General features: G+C 47.9%; 1 pseudogene; it reads right to left on the bottom strand.

The window, feature by feature from the left end:
• Positions 1–590: 590 nt before the first annotated feature.
• Positions 591–700, bottom strand: LOC137369491 (U2 spliceosomal RNA; annotated as a pseudogene).
• Between the last annotated feature and the right edge of the window lie 7,854 nt (positions 701–8,554).

Genomic DNA, 8,554 nt, shown 5'->3' with positions numbered 1-8,554 from the left:
ATTTGCCACAGGTGCGGCAAACTCTGGGCTGCCCAGCGTAGACCAAGAAGCCTCGACTTCCCCCGATAGCGAAGCTGGAGGGAGGGTGGATGATGGCTCCACTGGGATCTACCTTCAAGGTCACCTTGACCTGCCGCTTGCTGGTCCAGATCCCAAAGGGGTCCTTGACATCAGTGCTGCTGCCGGCCACCTCGACGTACCTGGCGAGAAAGGTGAGTACATCCACCACCGGAACATGGGGGTTGTAGAGGTGAATCGTCACCACCCGGTCCCGTTGTGACGGAAGCGTGAAGAGCGGCTCCGCTGTGAGAATCGACAGTGGCGCCCGGTCCCCTTTCTCCTTGAACGCCTTCAGGAACTTGATGCATCCCGCCACGTTCCGGAACGTCACGTCGAAGTATCCACTGCTGGGGAAATCCTGCAGGCAGAAGACGTCCGTCGCTTGAAATCCGCAGCAATCGAAGAGAATTTTCTTGATGAAAAAGGTGCGATCGACCGGTGCATCTCCTTCCTTGTCCTTCACGACCACCCGAACGGTGTTGCGCACTCCCTGGCCCGAAGCTCGAAAATTGGTTATAGCCATTTTACTCAAAGCTTCCCCAGGATCAAAAGGCAATGATCATGGTCTCTTCTCAATCAAATAAGCACTGATAAGAACAGATACTACACTTGATCTTAGCCAAAAGGCCGAGACACACATCTCACTCTGTCGGGCTACACCGACAATTCCCTGGTCATGTGTGATGCAACATCACTTTCTCCGGTGACCTTCGCTTACACCCTATTAAGGTGGTCTCTTCTTGAGGTGGTCCCACAACAAAAGTCAGCAGCCTTCCACCAGCCTTGCTGCAGCCTCTAGGATAGCACAGCGTAAGAGCACAAGAAGAGGCAAAGGTACACAGAACTAAGGGAATACACAAGGGTGATTAGTTGATATCCGTCTGTAATATGGCATGGTTTGAAATATAAATTTGGTTTGGAATATCTAATTTGTGGTCGTTTTTATTTTTGCATTGTGTCCAAGTAGGCACTGTGATGTTCAGTAACAAAAGGAAGATAAGGTATGAGACTGCTGGTGAGTGGGGAATTCGGGTTGCATTTACTGGTATCGCAGTCAGATCAGTCGATCACAGACAGTCCAACCACAAAGGGACTGTTGGTTGCTTCCTCCCTTTGTCCTGCTCCTCCTACTCTTCCTCCTCCTTTCCTGAACTGGTCACCTTACAGCTGGTGTTAAGGGCTGTGTCCTCATAATGTCAAGGTTGTGCAGCATGCAGCAGATCACCACGAATCTTGGCATCTGCTCTGCTGAGTACTGTAGGGCTCCTCTCGAGCAGTACATTCAATTGAAGCATTGCTTAAGCACCTCCGTGGTCTGTTCTTTCACATTTTGATGAACAGCGTGGCTTTAATTATATGCATGCTGTGCACCTGTGTTTTTGGGTTGGACGCTGGAGTCATGAGTCATGTCATCAAAGGATAGCCCTTGTTACCTAATAGCCACCCTCTGGTTTGTCATGGTGGTTCAAATGCAGATGGCACGGCAGGCTACCACAGAATGAAGGCATCATGACTGGGGCGGCACAGTGGCGCAGTGGTTAGCACTGCAGCCTCGCAGCTCCAGGGACCCGGGTTCGATTCTGGGTACTGCCTGTGTGGAGTTTGCAAGTTCTCCCTGTGTCTGCGTGGGTTTTCTCCGAGTGCTCCGGTTTCCTCCCACAAGCCAAAAGACTTGCAGGTTGGTAGGTAAATTGACCATTATAAATTGTCACTAGTATAGGTAGGTGGTAGGGAAGTATAGGGACAGGTGGGGATGTTTGGTAGGAATATGGGATTAGTGTAGGATTAGTATAAATGGGTGGTTGATGGTCGGCACAGACTCAGTGGGCCGAAGGGCCTGTTTCAGTGCTGTATCTCTAATCTAATACCTGGCATTGACCTGCATGATACACTGCATATGGCTGCACACAAGCTGGACATTAAGGGAGTGGAATCACTTTCAGTTGTGGTAAATCTCAGAGTTGACATGCAACCGCTGAATGCAGTCAATGACACCCTGCACCATCAGGACGCCTGCAATCCTCATGAAGTTGCATGGTCACTCCGCCTGCTTCTCTCTGGCAAGACAGAATGAAATGCATCCAGCTCTCTTGGAATACAGAGCCTCAGTGACCTTCCGTGTGCAACAGTGGATGGCAAACTGGGAGATTTTACAAATACCATCTGCTCCAGCCTGCAAGGAGCCAGATGCAAAAATGTTCATGACCACTGTCACCTTTACAACCACTGACAATACAATGGCAAGGTTGTGCAGCATGCAGCAGATCACCGTGCCCTGCTCTGAGGCTGCAGTTGTGACATATCACAGATTTCAGTCAGGATGTCCTTAATAAGCAGAGACGTCTGACACACTAGCCAGAATTTTAATTGCCAAGGGAGAGCTAAGAAGAGCAAGGAGAGGACACGAGAAGTCATTGGTGGATTGGATCAGGGAAAACCCTAAGGCTTTCTATAGGTATATCAGGAATAAAAGAATGACTAGTTAGATTAGGGCCAATCAAGGATAGTAGTGGGAAGTTGTGTGTGGAATCAGAGGAGATAGGGGAAGTGTTAAATGAATATTTTGCGTCAGTATTTACAGTAGAGAAAGAAAATGTTGTTGAGAATACTGAGATTCAGGCTACGAGGCTAGATGGGATTGAGGTTCACAAGGAGGAGGTGTTAGCAATTTTGGAAAGTGTGAAAATAGATAAGTCCCCTGGGCCAGATGGGATTTATCCTAGGATTCTCTGGGAAGCTAGGGAGGAGATTGCAGAGCCTTTGTCCTTGATCTTTATGTCGTCATTGTCGACAGGAATAGTGCCGGAAGACTGGAGGATTGCAAATGTTGTCCCCTTGTTCAAGAAGGGGAGTAGAGACAGCCCTGGTAATTATAGACCTGTGAGCCTTACTTCGGTTGTGGGTAAAATGTTGGAAAAGGTTATAAGAGACAGGATTTATAATCATCTTGAAAAGAATAAGTACATTAGAGATAGTCAGCACGGTTTTGTGACGGGTAGGTCGTGCCTCACAAACCTTATTGAGTTTTTCGGAAGGTGACCAAACAGGTGGATGAGGGTAAAGCAGTGGATGTGGTGTATATGGATTTCAGTAAGGCGTTTGATAAGGTTCCCCACGGTAGGCTATTGCAGAAAATACGCAAGTATGGGGTTGAAGGTGATTTAGAGCTTTGGATCAGAAATTGGCTAGCTGAAAGAAGACAGAGGGTGGTGGTTGATGGCAAATGTTCATCCTGGAGTTTAGTTACTAGTGGTGTACCGCAAGGATCTGTTTTGGGGCCACTGCTGTTTGTCATTTTTATAAATGACCTGGAAGAGGGTGTAGAAGGGTGGGTTAGTAAATTTGCAGATGACACTAAGGTCGGTGGAGTTGTGGATAGTGCCGAAGGATGTTGTCGGGTACAGAGAGACATAGATAGGCTGCAGAGCTGGGCTGAGAGATGGCAAATGGAGTTTAATGCGGAAAAGTGTGAGGTGATTCACTTTGGAAGGAGTAACAGGAATGCAGAGTACTGGGCTAATGGGAGGATTCTTGGTACTGTAGATGAACAGAGAGATCTTGGTGTCCAGGTGCATAAATCCCTGAAGGTTGCTAACCAGGTTAATAGGGCTGTTAAGAAGGCATATGGTGTGTTAGCTTTTATTAGTAGGGGGGTCGAGTTTCGGAGCCACGAGGTCATGCTGCAGCTGTACAAAACTCTGGTGAGACCGCACCTGGAGTATTGCGTGCAGTTCTGGTCACCGCATTATAGGAAGGATGTGGAAGCTATGGAAAGGGTGCAGAGGAGATTTACTAGGATGTTGCCTGGTATGGAAGGAAGGTCTTACGAGGAAAGGCTGAGGGACTTGAGGTTGTTTTCGTTGGAGAGAAGGAGGAGGAGAGGTGACTTAATAGAGACATATAAGATAATCAGAGGGTTAGATAGGATGGATAGTGAGCGTCTTTTTCCTCGGATGGTGATGGCAAACACGAGGGGACATAGCTTCAAGTTGAGGGGTGATAGATATCGGACAGATGTGAGAGGTAGTTTCTTTACTCAGAGAGTAGTAAGGGCGTGGAACGCCCTGCCTGCAGCAGTAGTAGATTCGCCAACTTTAAGGGCATTTAAGTGGACATTGGATAGACACATGGATGAAAATGGAATAGTGTAGGTCAGATGGTTTCACAGGTCGGCGCAACATCGAGGGCCGAAGGGCCTGTACTGCGCTGTAATGTTCTAAAAAAAAAGGTATGGGTTCGAGTGGGGGTGGGGGGGGGGGGGTTGCGAGGGGCAGTGGTTAAATGCCAAAAAAAGTGTGTTGGAAATCTGACAACATCCTGCCTGCTTCAGGGTTTCACTGAAATGGGCTCTGAGGTGAATGGGACACAGCCGGGAGTAATTGAACAATGGAACTGACTGACAGGCTGTAAAGTGTGAACTTGCATAGATGCTGCCCTGACTATTGGAAAGGCTGTGCTTATTTATTCTGGGAGCATAATTTCACTGCTTTGCAGGTGGTTTTCAATGTTTTGCAAGTCACTTCACCTACGTTGGACTTTGCTCACTTTGTTCTAATCTTCACTGCTGTTAGCCTTCACTGCAGCATGGGAGCAGCTTATGCAGCTGTACCATGGACTTCTTATGAGGAGTAGCCACACCAACACAATAGCAGCAGGAGCCACACCAACAGCACCAGCAACAACAGCAGCAACAACAACAACAGCAACAGCAGCAACTGCCTCTCTTGCAGTTACATGTCGCTACACAGGACAGAGGGGATGGGTGCAGAGCTCCAACTCAAAGGAGGAAATACCCCCAGCACAGGGTATACAGCCAGGGGATCAGCTGCTTCAACATGACAAAGCAACAGCGCCTCTGGAGACTGAGGCTATCATGGCAGGTCGCTCATGATATCTGCAGCCTCCTGGAACGCAACTTCCTTCCAAGAGGGCCTGGTGGGCGTATATTGTCAGTGGTGGTCAAAGACACCACAACCCTAAACTTCTTCCCTTCCAACTCCTACCAGGGATCTGTTGGTGACATCTGCAGGATTTCACAATCGGCTGCTCACCAGTGTATCTCCCAGGTGACTGATGGCATGTTTCCCAAGACCGCTACTTAGATCCACTTTCGCATTAATGAGGCAAGTCAGATGCAGAGGGTTCTCAAATTTGCTGCAATGGCTGGTTTCCCAGAGGTACAGGGAGTCATTGGGCTGCATTTTGCCACAGAGGCAGAGGAAGATTCAGAGGTAAGCATGCTGGCAAATTTGCACAGGAGCACGGTGTGCCGGTTATGCAACATTTTTCCACCTCCTTGAACAATTTTTCCAGAGGCAACATCTTGATGAGGACGGCTACCTGCTAGGAAGCACTGGGATATCAATTATCCTCATTAGGCAGCCAACTGAGGGATACATTGCCACATGTGCAATTTTGTCAATGACAAATCTCAGGATTACTCCCTGTGCCACGTGCTAGTGAGGGTAGGAATGGGAGGATTAGGCAAATGAATGCGTGGCTGAAGAGCTGGTGTAGGCGGGAGGGCTTCAGCTACTTGGATCATTGGGATCTCTTCTGGTGCAGAGGTGACCTGTACAAGAAGGATGGGTTGCATCTAAACTGGAGGGGGACAAATATCCTTGCAGGGAGGTTTGCTAGCACTACTCGGGAGGGTTTAAACTAGTCTTGCGGGGGAGTAGGAGCCAAAGTAGTCGTTTCTCAGATGAGATAGTTGAAGCAAATGTAGAGGTTAAAGCAAGCAAGTCCAGTAGGCAGGCTGGACAGGGGCAGGACAGGGAGCTTGGAAGGTCTGGTAGGCTAAACTGCATTTACTTTAATGCAAGAAGCCTTACAGGTAAGGCAGATGAACTCAGAGCATGGATTGGTACATGGGATTGTGATATTATAGCTGTTACAAAAACGTGGTTGAGGGATGGGCAGGACTGGCAGCTCAATGTTCCATGGTTCCGATCCTTCCGGCGTGACAGAAGTGGAGGTAAGAGAGGAGGGGGAGTTGCACTATTGATTAGGGAGAACATCACGGCACTACTTAGAGAGGATATCCCAGGGGGAATGTCCAGCGAGGCCAGATGGGTAGAACTTAGAAATAAGAAAGGGGTGATCACTTTGATGGGATTATACTATAGGCCCCCCAATAGTCAAAGGGAATTGGAGGAGCATATATGTAGGGAAATCACAGATAGGTGTAGGAATTATAGGGTTGTAATAGTATGTGATTTTAACTTCCCTAATATTGACTGGGACTGCCTTAGTGCTAGGGGATCAGATGGGGAAGAATTTGTTAAGTGTGTCCAGGATAGTTTTCTGAAGCAGTATGTGGATGGCCCTACTAGAGAAGGGGCTACACTTGACCTCCTCTTAGGAAATGAGGATGGGCAGGTGGTTGATGTGTCAGTGGGGGAGCACTTTGGGACCAGTGACCATAACTCTATTAGCTTCAAGATAGTTATGGAAAAGGATGGGACTGGTCCTCAGGTTGAAGTCCTAAATTGGGAGAAGGCTAATTTCGATGGCATCAGACAGGAACTCTCAAAAGTTGAATGAGAGAGGCTGTTTACAGGTAAAGGGACGTCTGGCAAGTGGGAGGCTTTTAAAAGTGAGATAGGAGGAGTTCAGGGCTGGCATGTTCCTGTTAGATGGAAGGGCAAGGCTGGCAAGTTTAGGGAACCTTGGTTGACAAGGGATATTGAGGGTCTGGTCAGGACAAAGAAGCAGGCATATGTCAGGTATAGGCAGCTGGGATCAAGCGAGTCCCTCGAGGAGTGCAGGGGATGTAGGACTACGCTTAAGAAGGAAATTAGGAGGGCGAAAAGGAGCCATGAGATTTCCCTGGCAAATAAGATAAAGGAGAATCCTAAAAGATTCTATAAGTATATTAAAAGAGTAGCCAGGGAGAGAGTAGGTCCCCTTAAGGATCAGTGTGGCAATCTATGTGTGGAGCCACGGGAAATGGGCGAGGTCTTAAATGATTATTTCTCGTCCATATTTACCATGGAGAAGGACATGGAAGATAATGAGTTCAAGGGAGGGAACAGCAATATCCTGGAGCATATCAACATTACAAAGGAGGAGGTGTTGGAGGTTTTGAAGCGCATTAAGGTGGATAAATCCCCAGGGCCTGACCAGGTGTATCCTAGGATGCTCTGGGAAGCAAGGGAGTAGATTGCTGGGGCCCTGGCAGAGATTTTTGTATCGTCGTTAGCCACGGGTGAGGTACCGGAAGACTGGAGGATAGCTAATGTTGTGCCTTTATTTAAGAAGGGCAGCAGGGATAAGCCAGGGAACTACAGGCCGGTGAGCCTTACTTCAGTGGTGGGAAAGTTATTGGAAGGGATTCTGAGAGACAGGATTTATATGCATCTGGAAAGGCATGGTCTGATTAGGGTTAGTCAGCATGGCTTTGTGCGTGGAAAATCATGTCTCACGAATTTGATTGAGTTTTTCGAGGAGGTGACCAAGAGGACTGATGAGGGCAGGGCGATGGACGTTGTCTGCATGGACTTTAGCAAGGCCTTTGACAAGGTCCCGCATGGTAGGCTGGTCCAGAAGGTTAGAACACATGGTGAGCTAGCAAATTGGATACAAAATTGGCTTGGTGATAGGAGGCAGAGGGTGGTATTGGAGGGTTGTTTTTCAGATTGGAGGCCAGTGACCAGTGCTGTGCCGCAGAGATCGGTGCTGGGCCCTCTGTTGTTTGTCATATATATTAATGATTTAGATGTGAATGTAAGGGGCATGATTAGTAAGTTTGCAGATGACACCAAAATTGGTGGTATAGTGGACAGTGAAGAAGGCTGTCTAAGGTTACAACAGGATATAGATCAACTGGGAAAGTGGGCAAGGGAGTGGCAAATGGAATTTAACGCAGACAAGTAGGAAGTGATGCATTTTGTGAAGTTAAACCAGGGTAGGACATATACAGTGAATGGCAGGGCCCTGGGGAGTGTTGTTGAGAAGAGAGACTTTGGGGTGCAAGTACATAGTTCCCTGAAAGTGGCAACACAGGTAGACAGGGTGGTGAAGAAGGCATATGGCATGCTTGCTTTTATCGGCCGAGGCATTGAGTACAAGAGTTGGGACGTCATGTTACAGTTGTACATAACGTTGGTTAGGCCGCATTTGGAGTACTGTGTGCAGTTCTGGTCGCCGCACTACAGGAAAGATGTGATTAAGCTAGAGAAGCTGCAGAAAAGATTCACAAGGATGTTGCCTGGTTTGGAGGGCTTGAGTTATAAAGAGAGATTGGATAGGCTGGGTCTGTTTTCCCTGGAGCGAAGGAGGCTGAGAGGGGACATGATAGAGGTATATAAAATTCTGAGAGGTATAGATAGGGTAGATAGCCAGAGTCTGTTTCCCATTCTAGGGGTGACAAAAACTAGAAGGCACTTAAGGTGAGAGGGAGGAGGTTTAAAGGGAATCAAAGGGGTAAATTTTTCACACAAAGAATAGTAGGTATCTGGAATGAGCTGCCTGAGGAGGTGGTGGAGGCAGG

Source organism: Heterodontus francisci, chromosome 4 (genome assembly GCF_036365525.1).
Source record: "Heterodontus francisci isolate sHetFra1 chromosome 4, sHetFra1.hap1, whole genome shotgun sequence".
Taxonomy (NCBI): domain Eukaryota; kingdom Metazoa; phylum Chordata; class Chondrichthyes; order Heterodontiformes; family Heterodontidae; genus Heterodontus; species Heterodontus francisci.
Note: the sequence above shows the minus strand (reverse complement) of the source record. Positions and strands in the feature narration are given on the sequence as shown.